Source organism: Equus caballus, chromosome 9 (assembly GCF_041296265.1).
Source record: "Equus caballus isolate H_3958 breed thoroughbred chromosome 9, TB-T2T, whole genome shotgun sequence".
NCBI classification, from domain to species: domain Eukaryota; kingdom Metazoa; phylum Chordata; class Mammalia; order Perissodactyla; family Equidae; genus Equus; species Equus caballus.
Window position 1 is genome coordinate 14,237,046 of NC_091692.1, and position 22,523 is coordinate 14,259,568.

The 22,523-nt window shown below is 37.7% G+C and overlaps 1 long non-coding RNA gene across 3 annotated transcripts in view; it reads right to left on the minus strand.

The window, feature by feature from the left end:
* Nucleotides 1–22,523, minus strand: part of LOC102150230 (uncharacterized) — a 126,125-nt gene that overhangs the window by 96,921 nt on the left and 6,681 nt on the right. The window lies entirely within an intron of this gene.

The following is a 22,523-nucleotide window of genomic DNA, read 5'->3' on the forward strand; positions in this document are numbered from 1 at the left end:
TGCCTTCAAGGTTTTCTCTCTGTTTGGTTTTAAGAAATTTGAATATGATATTCATAGGTGCTGGGTTTGGGGAATATTCTTACACATTATTTCTCCAAATATTATTTCTGCTTCTTCTCTTTGTTCTCCTGGAATTCCATTTATGCCTGCGTTAGATCATTTGATATTGTCCTCCAGTTCTTGGATGCTCTGTTCTGTTTTTATTACTCTTTTTTTTTTTTTTCTCTGTGTTTCACTTCACGTAGTTTCCATGGATCTCTCCCCATTTTCAAACTCACTGGCTCTTTCTTCAGCTATGTCAAATCTACTGATGAAATTGTTGAAGGCATTCTTCATCTCTGTTATTGAATTATTCTTTTCTAGGGTTTTCTTTTTTACAGTTGCCACGTCTCTGCTCCGAGTATCTGCCTCACCACGCATGTGGTCTACCTTTCCCAGTAGAGCCTTTTCCATATTAATCATAGCTATTTCAAATTCCCCACCTGACAGTTCTGACATCTCGGTCATACCTGAGTCTGGCTCTGTTGAGTCCTATGTCATTTTAAACTGTATCGTTTCTTCCCTCTTCATATCCCTTATAAGTTTTTTGCTGAAAGTTAGACCTATTGTAGGAGAAAAGAGATATTAAGATAATCGTTATGCTGGGAGATGAGCACCCCTTTCCTTCTGCTGGGCTGTCAGTGGAGGAGTCCATGTCAATGTCGTCAGGAGTTGGGCTGGGTTTGACGGTTGCTTCCAGCTTGGCTTTGGGTCTTCCCACTGGGCTTAGGTTTTTTCCTTCGTGCAACAGAAAATCGGTCTCTAGCTGCTCTCCCAGCTGTATTCCACTCAGTTTCACCTGACACTTCATAGGGTGAGGGAGGTAGAGGAGTGGGGGAAGGCGTGTTGTCTGATGTGCTTATTAAGCCTCAGATTTAGGCTCTGTGAACGCGGGTCTTGGGCTATGACAGGCTCAAGTACTCCCCCTCCTTCCCCAGGGGCAATGCTGAGCCTCTACAGAGCCCCAGCCCTCCCCCAGGGACCTCAGTCTACACTTTTGTTCTCTTGTCCCTGCACATTAAGGCTTCTGTTCCTCTGAAACAATACAGAAGATGAATCTGGCAGTGTTTCGGCAGTGGCTTCTGTTCCTTCCCCTGCTCGAGCCAGTATCCCAGGCATCTCCCCCATCTTCCCTGTGAGTTCCTAGAGGAAAACCCTTCAGGAGAGTGTGACCCCCTCCACGCACGTCTGCAGCCCCCAGGGACTACTCACTCCCACCCAGCCTTTGGCAATTCATTAAAAATTTCTAGCTGAATCTTCTTTTCGACTTATGTGGAGTTTGGCAACATCTTTTTTCGCAAGCACTTGTCTCCCCCCATATTTCAGGGTAGCTTTTTGCCCTGCAATCTCATTTCTCTCAAGGGTTCAAGGAAAGTCATTCATTTCCAGTTTGTCAGCTTTTTTTCTCTTTGTTCGAGCAGGAGTGATAGTCTTTTCAGCACCCTTCATCTCCAAGCTGAAATATGAAGTCTTTTTCTACAAAGAGGCAATTTGACCCATCCCACATAGTTCTCATAAAACGGTGAATAAGTATAGGGTAAAGGGCCTACAAATTTTTAAAAGAAAAAAAAATAGTTTCCCGTTTCTGCCATGTAATTAATTAAGCAGGAGTGTGACTTCAAACAAGAAACCTGGACTGATAAGACTTACTCAAACCACCCTCTAAAACGATCAAATGATACAACTATGTGAAAGGGATCTGAAAAGTAAAAAACAACAAAAAAAAAGATACAGGATAAATGCAAAGTATGAGCTTCTATTTTATGCTTTAGTTGAAGGTTGTATGGTTAAAAATAAAATAGGTGTTTTACATCTGGCCACATAAAGATTCAGATCAGTTCATCAAAATTTAATGAGCACCTGCTGTATGCCAAACTTTGTCCTAGTCATTTCTCCATCTCCATCTGAAGACTGAATAGCACACAATCTGTTTTCAGTCCAGCAGAGAAGACAAATATGTTTAATTTGACTCAATCATTTAATTACAATTATCTGAAACTAATACCTGTCCAATTCGTTTTTAGAAGAAAACTGGGTAACATAATATACACATACGAAAATAAATTTTTTACAATTAAATGATTCCACATTAGGATACTGTTTTAAATTAGAAAAAATGACAACTGGTTTTCTTTCCAAATATCACCTTGATAACAACTTCATTAAATAGATAAAAACTCTTCTTATAACTAAAGGAATACTTTACTCTTTAAACAGGTAATTTATATCTTGGATATTGCAGTAGTATGCTTTAAAAAGTTAAAACTTGTCATTACCAGGAAAATGACATTCATAATACTTTCTTTTTAAACAGAAACAACATTTTTATGTATTACTTAGGTAGCTCCTTAAACGATTTACTCTTTTTTCCAGTAGGTCATTTATAATTGAGGGGATCCTAAAGTTGAAGAGTTAGATGCAAAAACATGTGTTCAAAGCTGAGACAGAAATGGCAAATGGCCACATTCTTAAGATCACGCAATTGAGTGAACTAGGGAACTCAATACCTCAGCAGATGACAAGTTCAAGGATGACCCTGTTTTAGCAAAAGCTGAGTTGGAACACATGAAACCATCTGATTTTAAATTTTCATGTGAATCGTTTTGGAGCACAAGGATTAATGAATGTATGAGAATGTGTCCTTGGATTAGAATGCATTCCTACAGAATGAGAATAAGAAATATGAGAAATAGTAAGAAGAAAACAAATACAGCATTGTTAATTTCTTACTCTGCCAGCAAAAGACTTGAAGCAAAGGATTCGTGCGACTTCAGTGGGGGGTTACTTTCCCACAATGCACCTGTACTCAAAAGACAACTATAAACAGTATATGATTCTGTTCAGAGTCAGAAATATTCACAAGCTACCACCAAACTTGGCTCAGGCCTCTTTATACACTGCTAGGTTTGCCTTCTGGAACTAACAAGATTAAAAATTCAAATCTGCTTATGCTTTGGGCTAAACAGAATTATCTAAAAACAGATCTATATCCATCTATCTATATAAAATTATGAACTACAAAATTTGAGAGCATTTTGGATATTAAAAAATGTTTGAGATTAAATCAGCTGTGCAATTTAAAACAGTTGGTATACGGAAAAACTCTGTCTTCAGTTCACGTGAATTATTTCATCAAACATAACAGACGACAAGCTAAACAGTGAATACAAGTAATTCAGACCCTGCCCTGTTTATGACAAAGGCAAGCCAGTGGTCTGCAAGAACTGTGAACCTCTCTATGGTTCAGGGTCAATCCGAACAAGGGTACCAGCTGTTCTATTAGATAATGTCTTGGATAAAGTCACTCTTGAATGAAAATTTTCACACTTTGTAATAAGAACGCATCACTACTGAAATGAAAAAAGAAAAGATGACGACAAATATCTGAGATAATCCGGAAACAAATTCTTTTCCATGACCAAATTTATTTTCTAAGCCAAGAAAGAAATAATTAGCATTTTGCCAAAGTCCATGCTTTTGCAACAGTTTAGAAATTAACAATACAGTATTAGTAGAATGAGAACACGTCTCCAAAGTGTGAAAGCAGTTTATCTACAGTGATCTTATCTCCCACTTTAAGGAGAAACAAAAACAAGTCAACAGCTACTTTTAACTTCCACACTTATTTGACAATAACTTGGAAATATTAAGGAGGTAGTGCAGTGCACAATTGATACTGGAATTGTTTGTTTCTTATTCTAAAAGTGTCATTCTTTCATCTTTCAAACACCTATCAATTGCTAATGAGAGGAAAGGAAAAATACACCTGTCCACGAGAGAAACACAGGTGGGAATATTAATAAACTTATTATGATCCCATTTGCTCTTGTGGTGGTAATGAGATTTAAAGAATATATTTTACTTGTGCAGCCAACACATGCTTATCAATTGAGATGGTTAGCTATATAAATGAGAGGTTATTTTTAGATTTTCTTTCCATATTGCAGATTTTCCCTTCAGATGGCACAAAATCACGCAACGGTTTGCTAAATTTCCTTCTCCCGAAGCATAATGATTGCTGAGAACTGAGTAGCAGTGTTGAAGATTTGCTAATAGTAAATCATGTCCTTTATTCCGACTGTGGCTTTACAACGATTTGAATTATGCTGGGATTCTGTTCTAGACAATTTGAAATCAAACATGAGAATATTAATTTCTTGCAACCAAGACATCTCATACCACAATATGATACGCGTGGCTGCCACACAGTAATTGCCGAGCAGCATTTTTTAAGCAGAGAGCAGTTAGGGTTCTTTTTCAAGGCAGATGTTTTCCAGATTTGCCATTGTCACTCATTAAGAAAGTAAGAAGTCTGTGAGTTATGATAATTTGAGGGACGATATCGTATATGCCATCTCATCCATAAAACACCACAGATTTTCTCAGCTAATTCTTTCCTTTGCTTGCTTTAATTGGTTCAGTATGACTGTTTTTCCTTTAGTATAAAAATACTTATTTTGTTTGTGATAAAATGTACCCAAACAGAGAAAATAGGTAGGCAATGGAAATGTTGATAAAGTAGAAGGAGGTAGATATTTTAGTTAACAGGACTCGTTACATATTCAAAAATTGTGTCACTTTAAACTAATAGTGAAGGAATTTTATGAGACTTATTTAGCACCTATACTCGAATGGGGGGAACGCTGTATATATTTTGAAGCATTCAAAGCACTGTAAAAATACTATCCACTGAACATTTCTATGTAAGAGAGCAGAGGACTTACTGTGTCCATAGCTTACTGGAGCGAACATAGTTCAAATGGCTTGATGGTGACAACCAAGCACTTGAACAATGAGGCGGAACAAAATCTGGATTTTTCTTTCTCTTCTAGAAATTGAGTTTAACACCTGAATTATCAGAAAAAATGATGTAGTAATATACCAATGGGTGATTGTAATATTCAACCTAATATATGCCTTCTTAAAGCTATATCCTTACCTAAATTGATCTTAAAATTTAAAGTTAGGTGAGCTATATATAATATCTTGTTTAACAATCTGTTGTTGGCCTGATTGACATTACCATCAATTTAAAAAACTATAATAATTTATCATCTTTCTTTCTTTCATTTATTCCAAATATTTGAGTTGAAATATCTTCAGTAAAAAAAGTTACCTCAATAAAAAAAAAAATAGAGAAACTAAAATAAATGAATAAGTAACTTATTGGTGAAAGATTAAAAGTTTTCTCTATGTGATTGAGAACCATTATGTCTATCATCTTATTTCAGGTACAAGTCATTGAAGTAAACAAAATAAACGACAAATGTATAAAAATTGCAAAAATAAAAAAGAAATTTTCAATAGCTGCTATTAAAATATATATATATATTTTAAGTTTATCGAATCTATAGGGGTCATTAGTGGTGAGAGAGGTTTCTATTTTCCCACAGAAGTAGAGCATGATATCTGTGCAGGGCTCCCAGCTGGCCTGCTGCTCAGAACAGAATTTGCAAACCCACATTCCAGATTGCTTCAATATTGCAACATGAGATGACAAAGAAGTAAAAATATAAACATCTTAAGAAACAAGCAATTGAAATAAAACGACGACTATTTTACAAAACTTTAAATGGGCAGTCTTTCAAAGGCACTATTTTTCTCAAACAACTGAAAAATGATGGCAAGACCCATATACTACTCATGACACTTCGGCAATTTTATGCAAAATACTGGACAAAATATTAAAACATAATACAGAAGACTCATAATTCATTAACAACACCCCTTGCACATAACTTTCAGCAGAACTTAGGAATTTATATACCAAATGCAAACCACAGACTCAGCTATGGGTATAATAATAATGGCTCCCAGAGTTTAGCAATTCCAAGTATGAGTATTATGCGTGTCACTTCTTTTTTCCCATTATATTAGAACCATAAAATATATTTCCATCCCAGGCAGCCAGCATGTACAGCCAATTTATTATGATTATAATGACATAAGGGGAGGGGGATTGTGGCTCAAGAGGAAGCGACTTCACAAACGTAGAACAACCTCTTTGCACTAATGTCAACTCCAAGGGAATTCTGAGACGCACGGGGGATCGCAGATGTCATGGGTGAGGTTTCCACACAAACGAATTGTTGAGCTTTTGACTGAAGATTTTCTAATGCCCTTCAATGACAGCCCATGGCTGAACTGTGCTCAGCCCTGATCCGAGTCTGGTTTGTGGCAAGGGCAATGGTGAACTGAGAAACCTCATGCTGAAAGAGAATTGCGGGCCTGCAGAAAGATGCTGAATTTATTACCTTTTGGTGACACTATTCCTCTACAAAATAAATGATTCTGGCCCCAGGCAGACTGATATTATCTGTGACAATATGCAATAAAGCTGGCTCTGGAGCCAAGAAGCAGTAGCTAGAGTTTATGAATTAGCTTTTGGCCACCCAAAATGCTTCCACATAGTGAGAGTTAACAGATAAAGATAAAATCTCAGCACACTTAATAATCTGTCACAATCGATAGAGACTGTACTCTTGGTGGAAAAAGAACTTCTATAATCAAAAGATAAATCTCCCTAAAGAAATCCAACTACAACTTACTGAGTGACTACTGTGTACCAGGCATTGTCCCAGGGCACTTCATACAAATTATTTCCTTTGATTCTCAAAGTCTATGAGAGGTTTTATTATCCCCTATTTTACAATTGAAGCCAAATAATCACAGCTAGGGAGTGAGCAAGCCCTTCTTAGACAGGTTTGTCCAATCCCTAAGCTCAAGCTCTTCCCACTGCTATCCCACCCTGTGTACATTAAAGATGGCTGAAAATACCTTGCCACATTTCTCATTTAAAGATGAAGTCTAGTTATCAAATTCCTTTCCTCCTCAAATCTGGGTTGGCCCTAGTAATTTGCTTGACCAATAGAATAAGGTGAAAATCACATCCTTGGATCTCTGAGTCTAGTTATAAGAAGTCTTCCAGCTTACACACAAGACCTCTTGGAACAATTACTCATGAAGTCCTGAGCCACTGTGAGAGAACAAGGAAAGAAACCAAGATTAAATGGGAAGAGGCTCCAGTTGAACCCAGTCTTCTAGCCATCCCCACCAAGATGGCGGGCATAAGCCATCTTGGACAGTCCAGACTAAGCCAGCCTTCAGTTGAACATCTCCAAATGACCCCAGTTGATGCCATGTGGAGAAGAAAAATCATCCAGCTGATCCCTAGATGAATTCCTGACAGACAACATCATAATATATGATAAAATGGTTGTTGCTATAAGCACAAAGTTTTGGGGTAGTTAGTTATGCAGCAATAAATAACTGCAAAAAACTTTTTTCTGTGATAGTACACATATTGTGAACCTAAAGACAGTCTTGAACAAAAAACATAGCCTAATATTATTGGAAAATAGAACAGTCTCCTGACCTTTGATAAAAAAAGATATGATTCTTTTTTCCTTTCTTCCTTTCTTTTTCTTTTGAGGAAGACTAGCCCTGAGCTAACACCTGCTGCCAATCCTCCTCCTTTTCGCTGAGGAAGACTGGTCCTGAGCTAACATCCATGCCCATCTTCCTCTACTTTATATGTGGGATGCCTGCCACAGCACAGGTTGACAAGCAGTGCCTAGGTCCACACTGGGATCTGAACCGGCGAACCCCAGGCCACCGAAGCAGAAGGTGCAAACTTAACCACTGCACCACCAGGCCAACCCCAAAAAGATATGCTTTTTCATTTTATTATTCAGGTTAGTCTACACTCGGGTGAATAAAGAGGAGAAAGGAAGAAGAGCAGAACAGAAAAATGTTACTCACAGGTAACACGATTGAGATGTAACAAAGAAAAAGAGAAAAGAAATTAGTCAGGATTCTTTTGACTTCAAGTGATGAAACCTTAATTAAACTGCTTTGAACAAAAACAAAGGAAAGTATGGAATGTATTGGCCTATGTCATTGAAAATTGTAGTGGGATACTGACCTTGGACATGCCTGATTAAGATGCTCAAAAATTACATTAAAAAAACATGTTTCTCTCCATCTTTCAGCTTCCTTTTCCTCTGAGCTGGCTTGATTCTCAAGCCAACTCCCTCTCTGTGGTGACAAGACGGTCAACAGTAACTCTAGGTTTATATCATACCATCTGAGCTGCAAACTTTCCAGCAAAGGGAATTTTCACTCCCAAGAGGTCCAAGAAGGGGTGTCATTTTCCTGGACTGGGACACATGCCCTTCCCTGAACCAGTTCCTGTGGTCAGGGAAATGAAATGTTCTAACTGGCCAGATCTGAGTCAGCAGACCACCCCTTAGCCTCGGGAGTAGGTCAGCCCCATCTTTATGTGGACTGAGAGTGGTGGTTCCCAAAGGGACCCTAAATATTTTTTCCATCATAAGAACTGAAAGGGAAATACTATAGAGAAGAAAATACACCTTCAAAGGGCAGTGAGAAGGAAATACCTAGTCCTGCTTTACATAATTAAAATCATGCTAATGACTTGATTTTACCTTGATTGTCTAAATCGTAGCTATAATTCAATATTTGAAGAAAATTGCTTTAAACAAAATTATGATCTTCATCTCCTCCATATCCATTCTGCTCTCCCCTCTCCCATTTGAGAACACATTCCCCTGCTCCCCAGAGCACCTGGTGGTCTTATGCAGCTCTCTGGCAGCCCAGGGACCCCCACCAGAGTCCTGTCCTTCCTACTGAGTGTTCTGTTTTCTGACCTAACCTTCTCAGAACCAGACAACTGACATTAGCTAGTTGAGCCAGTCACCAACCTACCGTTGGACCCTTCTTCCTGTAAACTGAGTGCACTGTTTACGTAACCTCTAATGTACCTTACGTAAACAATTTCTGCAGACTTTTCACTGAAGCAAACCCTATAAAGGAAAACCCTAATCCATTTGTAGACCTACCCCATTGCCATGGCTGGGTGAGAAGAGGGCACTCTTCTCCTAAACCCACCTAGGGGCAAATTTCCAATCTTTTCCTTCCTCTGGAGAGTGATGAAGTCAACAGGCCCAGTCTCTTTCTCCCTTTACTTGGTCCTCCCCTCAGGAAGAAGAGGTGCTAATCTGTTCGTGGGAGGCTGACTTCACTCGGTCACTGCTCACCTGTGGCATGACGCCACATTCTCTCTGCCTGTCCTGTGCTCCTGCTCTGAGATCCCGCTCCTCCTCTGGTGCAAGCCACGGCACTTCTTATCTCTGAGAACTAACCCACTTTGGGAGGACCTGCTCCACTCAGTGAAGATGCTTGCCATTCTCTCTGTGTTCCAGTTCCTCCTGGCCTCCCGAAGTGGTCCTTGAACTTGCAGTAAGTGGACTGGAAGGCTGCAGAGCAGATTGGGCTCTATTGGCAAATACAGAGGTTTTTATTTGGGCTGGGAGGGAGGGCACCCAATTTTGGCCTCAGGTCTAAGCCACATTCTCCAATGCCCTTTTCCCAGAGCCCTGAATTTTATTTGCTACTTCTCTGCCTAAAAAGACGATACTTTCAACCCTCATCTAACTAGTGATTCTTCTCCCTGCAGGTGAGAAGCTGGCAAGGAGGGGAGGTAATTTTTAGCTCTTGTCTGCCTCGAACAGTCATTTCCAAATTACTTTCACATGCATTCTTGTCATTTCATTCTCAAAACCACCATGCGATACTGCCAGGCAAGGATTATTAATTTCAATTTACAGCCAAAAAAAAAATGGAGACTTCGAAAAGTTAATGACTCATCCATGGTCTAGTTAGTTAGTGGTGGAGTAGGACTAAGCCCAAGCCATCAGACACTGAGGAAAGAATCTCAAAATCAGAGGTACACTAACCCTCTGCAGCTTCAAAATTCTACACTAACATTCTACCAGAAGAACAACTCCTCCAGCAGTTACTGTCTACCCCTTGCACTGCTCTGGCAAGAAACTGTTATGTAAACTAAGAGTTCCAATCTTTATGTAGTATACAGGGCAAGAAGAAAATCATGCAGATAATGAAATATCATAACGTCAGGTGCAAGATTTAATTTCTAAGCTGCTGTGACACTGTGGCCATGCAGATCACAAAAATGACCCATTACAGATGTTTTATCCACGTAGATCTGAGTGAACGTCATGGAAGTATATGCCTGGTGAATGTGTAACTGGGTTACTTCTGTTGCTTTTAAGGACTTTACTGAATAGGATATTGGATATCACTAGAGATAATGCAAGCCTTAATGCCTGTCAAATTGAGGCAGTCTATGCACCTGCATCCAGCCGTCCACGACCACAGCCGTTCTGGCAGCTGTCACTGTTCCCACCCTCCCCTCCCCTACATAACTGGGAGTATCAAACCACATGCAGACTATGTCTGCTTATGTACAAAGAGGAAACAAGGTGACGGTAAATAGGAAAACCTTGGCAATCCCACTACCTCTAAAGTTAAACCAGGAAATTCTGAAGTGTACAGAGTAAATTGATGAAATATGTATGAAAATGATACCCTACACATATTTGATCTAGAGTTGGAATCTTTTAATAGAAGAATTTCCCCACAATCTCAATATGTCAAATTAGTATCTGAACATGTCTCCGGGTGTTGAGCAAAGCCAGAGGAGAAAGAACTAATTGATGACCATTCTCTAGTATGTCTTGTCTCATACTAGAAAGTGGTATGAACTTAAAAAAAATTATTTTCACTTAACATTTCTAGGTTTCATAGTTTTTCTACTTTACTTTACATGTGTGTGTGTGTGTGAGAGAGAGAGAGGAAAAAAAGAAAGAGACAGAGAGAGAGAAAGAGAAACTACTGAATATTTTATGTGACATCTGGATCACTTTGTTCTGTGTTCATCGATAAAACAAGGGAGTAAAAATAAAGTCAATTCCACACTCTGTGGTTCACAACCAGGATATGGAAGGAATAGGAGAATTCTGGAATTCTGGGAGAATGATGTCAAAAAGTTTAATCACATGCCTCGTCCATAGTAGGTACACACCATGTCCTTGCTGAAAGAATGAACCTAAATTAACTGGGTTCATCACAGAATTTATTGATTTAATATATGCTAAAATGACTATTGTACTTGGCAGCAGTGGGAGACTTCTGCTTATATGTGAAGGTATTAGGGAGATAAGAATAAAAGAAAGAAACTAAATAAGTTCTGTGTATTTTTATTCACCTAGGAACTGTTTTACAAAAGTCTTAGAGAATATCAACTTGTTATCATCATAGACAGAAATAGTTAAGGCCCCCTCCCTTCCTCTAACTAGCTTTCCCTCTTGGACGTGGAGGGAAAGCCTTTCAGACACAGCTGTTCCCACATCAGACTCTCTCAAGGGAATGATTCAGCCGCTGCCATGGAAAGTCTAACCACAGAGAAGATACCGAGGAAGATGGAGAGGCAAAAAAGTAAATGCACAGGAGTGTGGTTTACATAGGAGGATATGGTAGACAAGCAAAGTGAAGACAATTTTGCTGAATCCCAGTAGCTAACTTCTCCTTGATTCCTGTTCTCTGCTCTGATTCTTGAATCAAAGGAAGCTGGAAACTTCAGAAAAGATTGAATGCAAATTCCTCAACACATGTGGGACCTCATAACATTCTCCTTCCTACATGTGAACAGGAGAACTGGCACTTAATTTATTAGCCTTATAATTGAATCTCATGATATATATAATATACATTAAAATTTGGTGGGAAAGGCAATGATGTCAGTAAAATGGCAGATTAAGGACCTCCAAAAATTCTCTCCTCCATAAAATCAATGAGAAAACTCATAAAAATTGTCAGAATCAATATTTTCAGAATACTAGAAATTGACCAAAGGCTCCCAACAATCTGGGTAGTGGTTTTCCAAGAAAAACAGCTGAATCTTGGTAAGAACAGTGTGCTTTGTAGCATTTTAACTTGCCTCATTCCCATTCCTCTTCTCCATCTCCACTGTAGCCTTGAAAACTGACAGCTCACAATCACAGTGAAAACCAGCAGCCTGGCAGCCACTGGAGGGAGCAGAATGAGGTAGAGTGCCTTCAAAGTTTCATTCCAAGAGAACTGTCATTATTTGACCTGTCTATTAATTCTCTGGAAGACTCCACTTGTAAAAATGTCTTTAACTTGACTCAGAGCTCACTCAATGCAAAAAGTTTTTTCCCTAGGTACATTTGCCAAAAACAGTTATAGACAACTGTTTAACTTTCAAACTGCCTAAGGTGGTAAATAACAGTTGGAGTAAACAATAAGCTAACCAAAAATTTTAAAAGGAGAATCTGGAGAATGAGAATTCCTTAGGGGCTTTGAAAAGCTCTGATATGCTCCTGGGAATTGAGAAAGCCATAACACATATAGGTCTGTGCACACTCCCAGAACTGTGCACATGCTTAGGAAAGACCTGAAAGGCCCTACACTCTCACCTCTGGCTGTCTGTGCAAGTAGGAAGTGAAGGCTATGGCAGAATTATAAACTATCTAGCTAAGTGTTGAAGCTGTGCCCCCCAACACATGTGGAGAGCCCCTCAGCAAAGACTGGGAGATTTATTGATTCCAGGCATGTAAGGAAATCTCTGCCCAATCATTAGCAGACCACTAAGCTAACCAAGTAGAAATTTAGGTGGCCACACATGGCAAAGAATACAGACCTCACAGAATTAATGCAGAAAAGTTAGTAGACAAACAGAAACAACAACAAACTAAAATAGCAAACCTGGGGAGAAGGAAGAACGTGATTTCTAGAGTTGCCACACTATATTATCTCAAATGTCCAGTTTTCTACAAAAAATTATGAGGCATAAGAAAAACAATAAAACAGGGCCCTTACACAGGGGGGAAAAAAACAACCAATAGGAAACTATCCCTAACGAAGCCCAGACATTGGACTTACTACACAAATACTTTAAATTAGCTACTTTAAATATTTTCAAAGAACTTTTAAAAGAAAACCATGTCTAAGAACTAAAGGAAAGTATGAGAATGATGTGTCACCAAATAAAGAATTTCTCACCAGATATCACAAAAAGAAACCAAATAGAAATCTTGGAATTGAAAAACATATAAATTTAAATGAAAAATTCACTGGAGGGGTTTCAGCAAGAGATTTGAGCAGCCAGAAGAAAGAAGCAGTGATCCAGAAGACAGCTGAATTGAGAATATCCAATCTGAGGAAGAGAAAAATAAAAATGAATTAAAAATATAAAAGAGATTCAGAGACCTGAAGGACACAATAAAACATACTATACCCACTATGAGAATCCCAAAAGGAGACAAGAGAGAGAAAGAGGCAGAAAAATTATTTGAAGAAATAATGGCTGAAACCTTCACATGTTTGATGAGAGGCATGAATCTAAACATCCAAGAAACTCAACAGAGTATGGTAGGATAAATTCAGATAGCCACACTGAGCACACAAAAATAAAACTGCCAAAAGATAAAGAAGGAGTCTTAGAAACAGCAAGAGAGAAGTGGCCGATCGCACAAAAGGGATTCCCCATAAGATTAATAGCTGATTTTTTATCAGAAACCGTGGAGACCACAAGGCAGTAACAGGACCTATTCAAATTGCTACAAGAAAATACCCAATATCCAACAAAGCTAAATTTTTCAGAAATGGACACCAAATTAAAACATTCTCAGATTTTTTAAAAACTGAGAAAATTTGTCATGAGCTAATTTTCCCTACACGATATATTAAAGACAACTCAAGTCTTTGAATCCAGATGAGGAAAAAAAAGCCCTGGTAAAGGTAACTATATAGGTAAATACAAAAGAGTATCAACATTTTGTTGTTGGTAACTCTCCTATTTGATTTAAAAGAGAGCTGGATATAGCAACAATTATAAATCTGTATTGATGGGTTTTCAACGTATAAAGATTCAATTTGTATGACAATAACAGAAAAAGAAAGCAAAGACAGCAGAGCTCTATAGGAGTGAAGTTTTTGAATGTTGTTGATATTAATCTGAAATAGACATAAAATAAGATGTTAACTGTAATCCTCAGGGCAACCAAAAAGAAAATAATTCCAAAAAATATACAGTAAAAGAAATGGCAAGAAAGTTAAGATGGTCCACTATAAAATATCTGTTTAACACAAAAGAAGGCAATAATGGAAGAATAGAGGAATAAAAAAGACTTAAGATATGTAAAAAACAAATAGTCAAACGGCAGGCATAAATCCTACCTCACTGATAATTGCATTATATGTAAATGGATTACACTTTCCAATTAAAAGGCAGATATAAGCAAAATGGATGAAAAACAGGATCCAACTATATGCTGTTTACAAAAGGTCTGCTCTAGATTCTAAGACACAAATAGGTTGAAGGTAAAAGAATGGAAAAAGATATGCCTTGCAAATAGTCACTAAAAGAGCTAGAGTGGCCAAATTAATATCAGACAAAAATATACTTCAAAACAACATTTTCACCAGACTAAAGAAAAACATTTCATAATTATAATAAATTATGAAGTAATTTCATAAAATATGAAATTTCAAAAAAATGAAATTTCATAATTATAATAAAATGATCAATCCATCAAGAAAATATAACAATTATAAACTTATATGAACCTAACAACAGAGGCCCAAAATACATGAAGCAAAAACTGTCAGAAGTAACGGAATAATTAGAAAAATTCAATCATAATATATGGAACTTCAATATCCCATTTTCAATAATAGATACAACTAGAAAGAAGATCCACAGAGAAACAGAACACTTGAACAAAACCATCATGTCTTACTTAATGATAGCGATACATTCTGAGAAATGTATTGTCAGGCGATTTTGCCATTGTGTGAACATCACAGAGTGTGCTTCACACACCTAGATGGTATAGTCTACTACACATCTAAGCTATATGGTAGTAATAGTATGAGACCACCATTCTATCTGCAGTCCATCATTAACTGAAACATCCTTATGTGGTGCATGACTGTAGTGTAAACCATGCAGACCACACAGGCATCTGCAGAACTCTCCACACAACAGTAGAATATAAACTATTCTCAAGTGCACATGGAACATTCTCCAGGATAGAACATGTGCTAGGTCACAAAACAAGTCTCAATAAACCTAAAAGGATTGAAATAATACAAAATATTTTTCCAATACTAGAAGGATATTTGGAATTCACGAATATGTGGGAATTAAACAACACACTCCTAAAAAGGAAAAACAATGAGTCCAAGAAGAAATCACCAAGGAAATTAGAAAATACTTTGATGAAAGAAAATGAAGACACAACAAACCAAAACTTAAGGAATACAACTAAAGCAACCCTTGAGGGAAATTTATATTTGTTGTATTAGTCAGGGTTCTCCAGAGAAATAAGACCAATAGGATATATAAAGATATATATAAGAGGAAATTTATTATAGGAATTAGCTCACAGGACAATGAAAGCTTGGAAGTCCCACAATCTGCCATCTGTAATCCAGAGAACCAGGAAAGCCAGTGGTGTAATTTAGTCCAAGTCTGAAGGCGCAAGAACAAGGACAGCTGATGTTTCTAGACAGGAGAAGATAGATATCTCAACTCAAGCAGAGACAATGAATTTGTTCTTCCTCCATCTTTTTGTTTTATTCAGACCCTCAGGAACTGGATGATGTCCATCCACATTGGTGAAGATGTTCTTTTTATATAGGCTACTGATTCAAATATTAATCTCTTCTGGAGACACCCTCACAGACACATCCAGAAACCATGTTTTCACAGCTATCTTAGCATTTCTTAGCCCACACTGACACATAAAATCATCCATAACACCTGTAAATGCCTATATTAAAAAAGAAAAAATATTTCAAATCAATAACCTTCCACCTTAGGAAACTAGAAAAAGAAGAGAAAACTAAACCAAATGAAAGCAGAAGGAAGAAAACAACTATTACAGTGGAACTAAATAAAATAGAGAATACAAAATTAAAGAATAATCAACAAAATCAAAACTTGGCTCTTCAAAAAGATCAATGAAATTAACAAACTTTTAGCCGAACTGACCAAAAAGAGGAGATGACTCAAATTACTAAAATCAGGAATTAAAGAGGGGACATTACTAGTGACTTTACAAAAATAAAAAGGATCAAAGGGATACTATAAACAATTGTATGCTAACAAATTAGATAATCTACATAAAATGGACAAATTCAGATAAAGACACAAACTACCAAAACTGACTCAAGAAGAAATAAAATTTCTGAATAGACCTGTAATAAGAGATTGAATTAGTAATCAAAAAATTTCCCACAAAGTCCATGAATGCATTGGTGCATTCTACTAAACATTTGGATAATAAATTACACCAATGCTTCACAAACTCTTTCAAAAAACAAAAGGGGAGGGAACACTTCCTAACTCATTCTATGACACCAGTATTACCCTGATATCATTAACCGAGAAAGACCTAAGAAAAGAAAACTATCACCTCTTATGAATACAGACACGGATATCCTCAATAAAATACCAGCAAACCAAATCCAGTGATATGTTAAAAGGATTATGCAACTTGACCAATTGGAATTTACTCTAGGAATGCAAGATTGGTTTAATATCCCAAAGCCAATTAATGTAACACACTATACAAATAGAATAAAGGGTGAAGACCATGGTCATCTCAATAGATGCAGAAAAAGCATGTTGCAAAATCCAACACCCCTTCATGATAAAAACATTAAAAAAACTAGGAGTAGAATGATACTTTCTCAACCTGATAAAGGGCATCTATGGATACCCCAAAACTAACATCATACTTATTGGTGAAGAAATGAATGCTTTTCCCCTAACAGCAGATTAAGAGAAGGATTTACACTCTCACTCCTTCTATTCAACACTGTACTGAAGTATTAGCTAGGGCAATTAGACAAGAAAAAGAAATAAAAAGCATCCAAATCAGAAAGCAAGAAATAAATCTATCTCTATTTGAACATAATATAATCTTATATATAGAAAATCCTAAGGAATCTACCAAAAAACAGTTGGAATAAAGGAGTTCAGAATGGCTGAAGGTTACAAGATTAAATAAATTGTATTTCTATATACTAGCAACAAACAATCCCAAAAGGAAATTAAGGAAACAATTCCATTTACTACAGCATCCAAAAAATAAAACATTTAGGAATAAACTTAACATGTGAAGAGTAAAAGTTACACCCTAAAAATTGCAAACCATTATTGAAAGAAAGTAAAAAATAACTAAATTAATGGACATCCCATGTTAATGGATCAGAAGATTTAACATTGTTAAGATGGCAATCCTCTCCCAAATTAATCTACAGATTCACTGCAATTCGTATCAAAACTCCAGCTGGCTTTGAAGTTGACAAATTGATCATAAAACTCATATGGAAATTCAAGGGACACAGAATAGTCACAGCAATCTTGAAAAAGATTTTCAATTTCAAAACTTACCAGAAAGCTAAAGTAATTAAGAATTTACAGTATTGGTATAAGAACAGATATATAGATCAGTGGAATAGAACTGAGAGTCCATAAGTTTACCACAATATATATGGTCAATTTGATTTTGACAAGGGTACAAAGAGAAGTCAATGGGGGAAAGAAGAGTCTTTTCAACAAATAGTGCTGGGACAATGGATATCCACATGCAAAAAAAACCTACGTCGGATCCCTACCTCACACCATACACAAAAATTAACTGAAAATCAACCATACAACTAGACATAAAACATAAAACTCTTAGAAGAAAAACAGGGGTAAATCTTTGTGATCATGGATCAGACAATGGTTTGTTAGACATGACACCGAAAGTCTAAGCAAACAAAGAAAAAAATAGATAACTATATTTGGTTAAAATTTAAAACTTTTGAGCTTTACAGGACATTATCAAGTGAAAAGACAACCTACAGAATGGGAGAAAATATCTGTAAATCATATATTTGATTAGGGTGTAGTATCAAGAATAAATAAATAACACAATTCAACAACAAAAAGACAAACAATCCAATTAAAAACTGGACAAGGGACTTGAAAAGACATTTCTTCAAAGAGATGGCCAACAAGCACATAAAAAGACGCTGAACATCACTAGTCATTAGGGAAATGCAAATCAAAACTACAATGAGACATCACTTCATACCCACTAGGATGACTAAAATCAAGACAAAGGACAATAAAAAGTGTTGGTGAGGATGTAGAGAAATTGGAACCTTTCTACTTTGTTCCAGAAAATATAAAATGGTACTGCTCTTTTGAAAAAAACCTGATAGATTCTCAAAAAGTTAAATATAGAGTTACCATATGACTCAGTATTTATATCTTAGATATATACCCAAGAGACTTGAGAACATATGTTCACACAAAACCTTGTGCACGAATATTCATAGCATAGTTATTCATAATATCCAAAAGGTGGAAACAACCTAAATGACCATCATTTGATGAAAGGATAAACAAAGTTTGGGAAATACATACAACGGAATATTATCTAGCCATATAAAAGTGAAGTACCAATATATGCTAAAACATGGATAAACCTGGAAGAAGATTATACTTAGTGAAATAAACGAGGCACAAAGGGTCTGTGGTTTATAATATGGATTGATTATAAATGGAATTATTTGATTTCATTTATGTAATAATGTCCAGAATAGACAAGTACACAGAGACAGAAAGATTACTGGTTTCCAGGAGATAAGGAGGAGTGGCTTTCAGGAGGTGGGGAGTGACTGCTAATCACTGTCAGGTTTCATTTTAGCATGATAAAAATGTTTGGGAAAAACCTAGTGGTAATGGTTGCACAATCTTGTGAGCATACTAAAAACCACTGAACATTTTATGATATAAGAATTGTATTTCTATTAAAAGAAAAGAGTCAGTGGTTATATCCATCCAAGCAATGCGAAGAAAAGACTGTAATAAAAACAATATTTTTCAACCAAGTAGTATAATAATATAAAAAATATATGAAAAGTCATGTGTTGATATTTTATAGTTACTTGGCATTTTCCTCCCTAGCTAGACTAATTTTTCCACAATTTCTAAAATGAGGATTAAATTTCAAGAACTATGAGATTAGCTATCCCTTTATTACTTAAAAACTCCCAATTTAAGCACAGAGTGCCTAGCATTTCACATTATCCTGCTTTCTAAGTTCTCCAGGATTTAACATTCTTTGTCCAAGAGCATTATCTGCAGGGTAGGCCAGCGGGTTGAAGAGAAGAGTTAGAGTTCAAGTCTGAAGGAAGTTTCCTGACAGAACTTCCTTTTCTTCTGGGGAAGTCAGTCTTTCTCTATTAAGACCATCAACTGATTGGATAAGGCCCACCCACATTACAAAGGATAATCTGTTTTGTTCAAAGTCTACTGATTTAAATGTTGAGCTCACCTAAAAAAAAATACCTTTACAAAAACATCTAGAATAACGTGTGGCCAAATGTCTGGGTACTGTGGCCTCGCCAACTTGACACATAAAATCAACCATCACGGTCATGATATAGTAACAATGAGGCTAGACTGTTATTTCTCGACATCTGGGTTCCCCTTCAGCTAACTATCTCTGTGACTCTCGGCAATGGACTTCGCCTCTCTTAACTTCAACAGCTTCATCACAAAATGTGGGGGGATATTGACATTTAGTGAGCAGAATAAGAAAATAAGGGCAGTGGTGGGGGGCCAGTCTAACCTACTCTACTTTTTTCCCCCGTTCAACTATGCTTCACGTACCAGTGGGTGCCCTATGGCTAATACTGAAAAGTCAGAGGGTTATCATGATTTTAAATACCCAATATTTGCTATGTTCTAAATGGCTAAAGGATATATGGAAAGAAATCCACTAGTACCTCCAGGCGGCCTAAATTTTCACAAATAGTTTATGTTTATGCATATATATTTGCACGCATTTATATACTTTTGGTCTTAAGGCCATTTTACATAGACAAGGCACAGGTGAAAAATACAAGAAGTAAATAGAATTTCCACATGGCATTCTACGTTAATGGCACCCTCGCGACTTCTACAACACAGCGGTTCTGTGTCTTCGCAAAGCCTTCCCTTTCCACTTACCCGAAAAAGGAAAAAAAACGTATGCCTTCATTTGCCTCCTTCCTGCATACCACGGGTCCCCGACTGTAGAAGCTCCATGTAAGTCTCTCCAAGTGTCTCCCTAATCTCCGTGCTCCTCAGTCACCTCTCCGCCCCAGCGAAACCTAAGGAACCCACTAATGGCTCACTCCTGCAAGTTCTTCCTACCAAAGATGGAAACAGGCAATCTTACTATCAAGATTCGACTATTTCTAACTGAAAACCACTACGTATCAATCATTGCGCTAGCTAACTTCACATTTGTTAATGGGTATAAGTATCAATCAGTCATCCTCACCGGGGCATTAAAACTGCTTTGAAATACGTTTCCTTACACCTAATCAAACCCTTCTTATATTCTCCAACACGGTTACTCCCCACATTTCCCACTTCTGGTAATCCGACATCTCATGCCTACTCGCCTATTCTAAGTCAATAAACTGAATTTATATTCCACCGAGAAAACAGAGACTATCAGGGGCTAATCTCTTAGCTTGTCGTTACACACCTCTACTGATCTACAGTGGCATCCTACATTATTTACTTTCATCTCACTTCAGGCAAAGAGGTCTATCTTCTCTTCTTCAAAGCTAACTTCCCATCTCCTTCTACCCCATCTTGGCCCATCATTATTTCCTTCTGTTTCTCATATTTTTAATATCTGTAATCTCTTGCCCAAGATACAAGCATGCTTAAGCAACTCTCACCCTTAAATACAAAAGGAAAGAAAATAGTTTCCTACTAAGGTGTGATTCCAAACACTTCCACCTGTGGCCAGGATTAAGGACCAGAGGTAAGACTCAGTCTTCGACCACCAACCACAAAACAAGCAAAATATATGAAATGATGGTTCTCCAAACACTGGGCACAAGGCCATGAAGGACAGTGGACCCTGAGAGATGGGAAACAAACAAGGAAAGGCTATAATTGCCCCAGATATTGCTGTGACAGAGGTTTCCATGCTGAGGAGCAAGAAGGGAGAACCCAAGCAGACTCCCTGAGTTGAGAAGACAGTGCTGGGAGACTGGAGAGAACAAAGCAGCTAGAATTCCCAGAACAGAGCACCAGACAGCAAGGAGATGCACAGAGAGAGAACTCTGGAGATCTGCAGAGGGTGAGGAAACACCCAGAGGCTGAAGGAAGAGCCAGCAAAAAAGATTAAAGGGGACAGTGCCAGGTACTCACACAGGGCCAGGAATAACACCTGCTCCAGCCCGACTGCGAAATCTCATGATTCACGAGGCATTGGGCTGAGTGCTGAGAAGAGTCTTGCCTCAGTAGGGGGAAGAATTAGCTCTAGAATGAGCAATGTCCTGATTCCTTCTACCAATCTGAAAAGCAGGACTGAAAAGGATTACACTATTTCCAACTATTGCACTAACTTTACTGCATCCCAGAGCAAAAGATCAATAACATTTCAGGGAACACAAAGATCCCCAACATCCAAAAGGTAAAATTCATAATGTCTGGCATCCAAACAAAAGCTACCAGGCATGCAAAGCAGCAGGAAAACGTGACCCACAATTAAGAGAAAAAGACAACTGAAAATGACAGTCACAGAGCCACTCCGCTGGCTGGGCCTGCTTCCCTCTGCTTCCGTAGTGGTTGCATTCACAAAGGTGAAGCCCTGCTCCAGCATCCTAATGGCAGCACTGACCCAGGTCAGCCTCGCTCCTCACATGGGCCAGTCACGTTCCCGTTGTCTGCAAAGGAACTCGACTCCTGCATACTCCTGCCTGGAGCCGACGCCGAGGACGAGCCAGAAGCTTCAACCCCACTCAGTGTTTGCTTTCGGTTCCACTCCTGGTCCACAGAGGGATTTTTCTTGTTTTTGAACATGGCTATGTCATTTCAGCTGCCTATTTTTATACCTTAACTCTTATTGCTATGCGTTTGGAGCTCAGCGGAAGCTTCAAAATGTGACCCAACCAAACCATCTCAACTGGAAGTCCCCATCCACTATTTCCTGAAACTGCTCCCTTGCTTTCAATAACACTCCTCTCTCTTGGTTTTCCTCTCATCTCTCTGATTACTGCCTTGATTTCTCCAAATCCTCCTTCTCTGCTCACCCATTAAAACTGTGGACTGTTAAAGGCTCCGTTCTCTCCTTACTCTATGATAAAGATCTAATCTGAGGCTTTTTGGGTCTGTGAGCCTCTAAAATTTTATGAAAATTCTGAATTTTTTCCATTAGGAAAAAAGTGTTACAAATGGTATTTAAGACTAGATTTCATTTTTATAAGAAGAAACCTTGTTGTTGTGATGTTTATAAATGTAATTCTTTGGTTATTTAGAATTAACTCTGGGGTTGTGGCAAGTGGAGTATATGATAAGTAGATAAGATATATAAGCTACATTTGCAAACAGGAAATATTCTTTAGCATCCATTCAGTGAATGAGAAGTGTAATTGGGTTCCAGTAAGCGTTGATTGTAGGGTAGAGTACATAGGAATAAACTGAGTTGGTTAAATGAGTGTGCGTCTCCATTAACCATGGGTGCAGACTGGATTTGGCTCATGTGTTTGTGAATGTTTTCAATCATCAA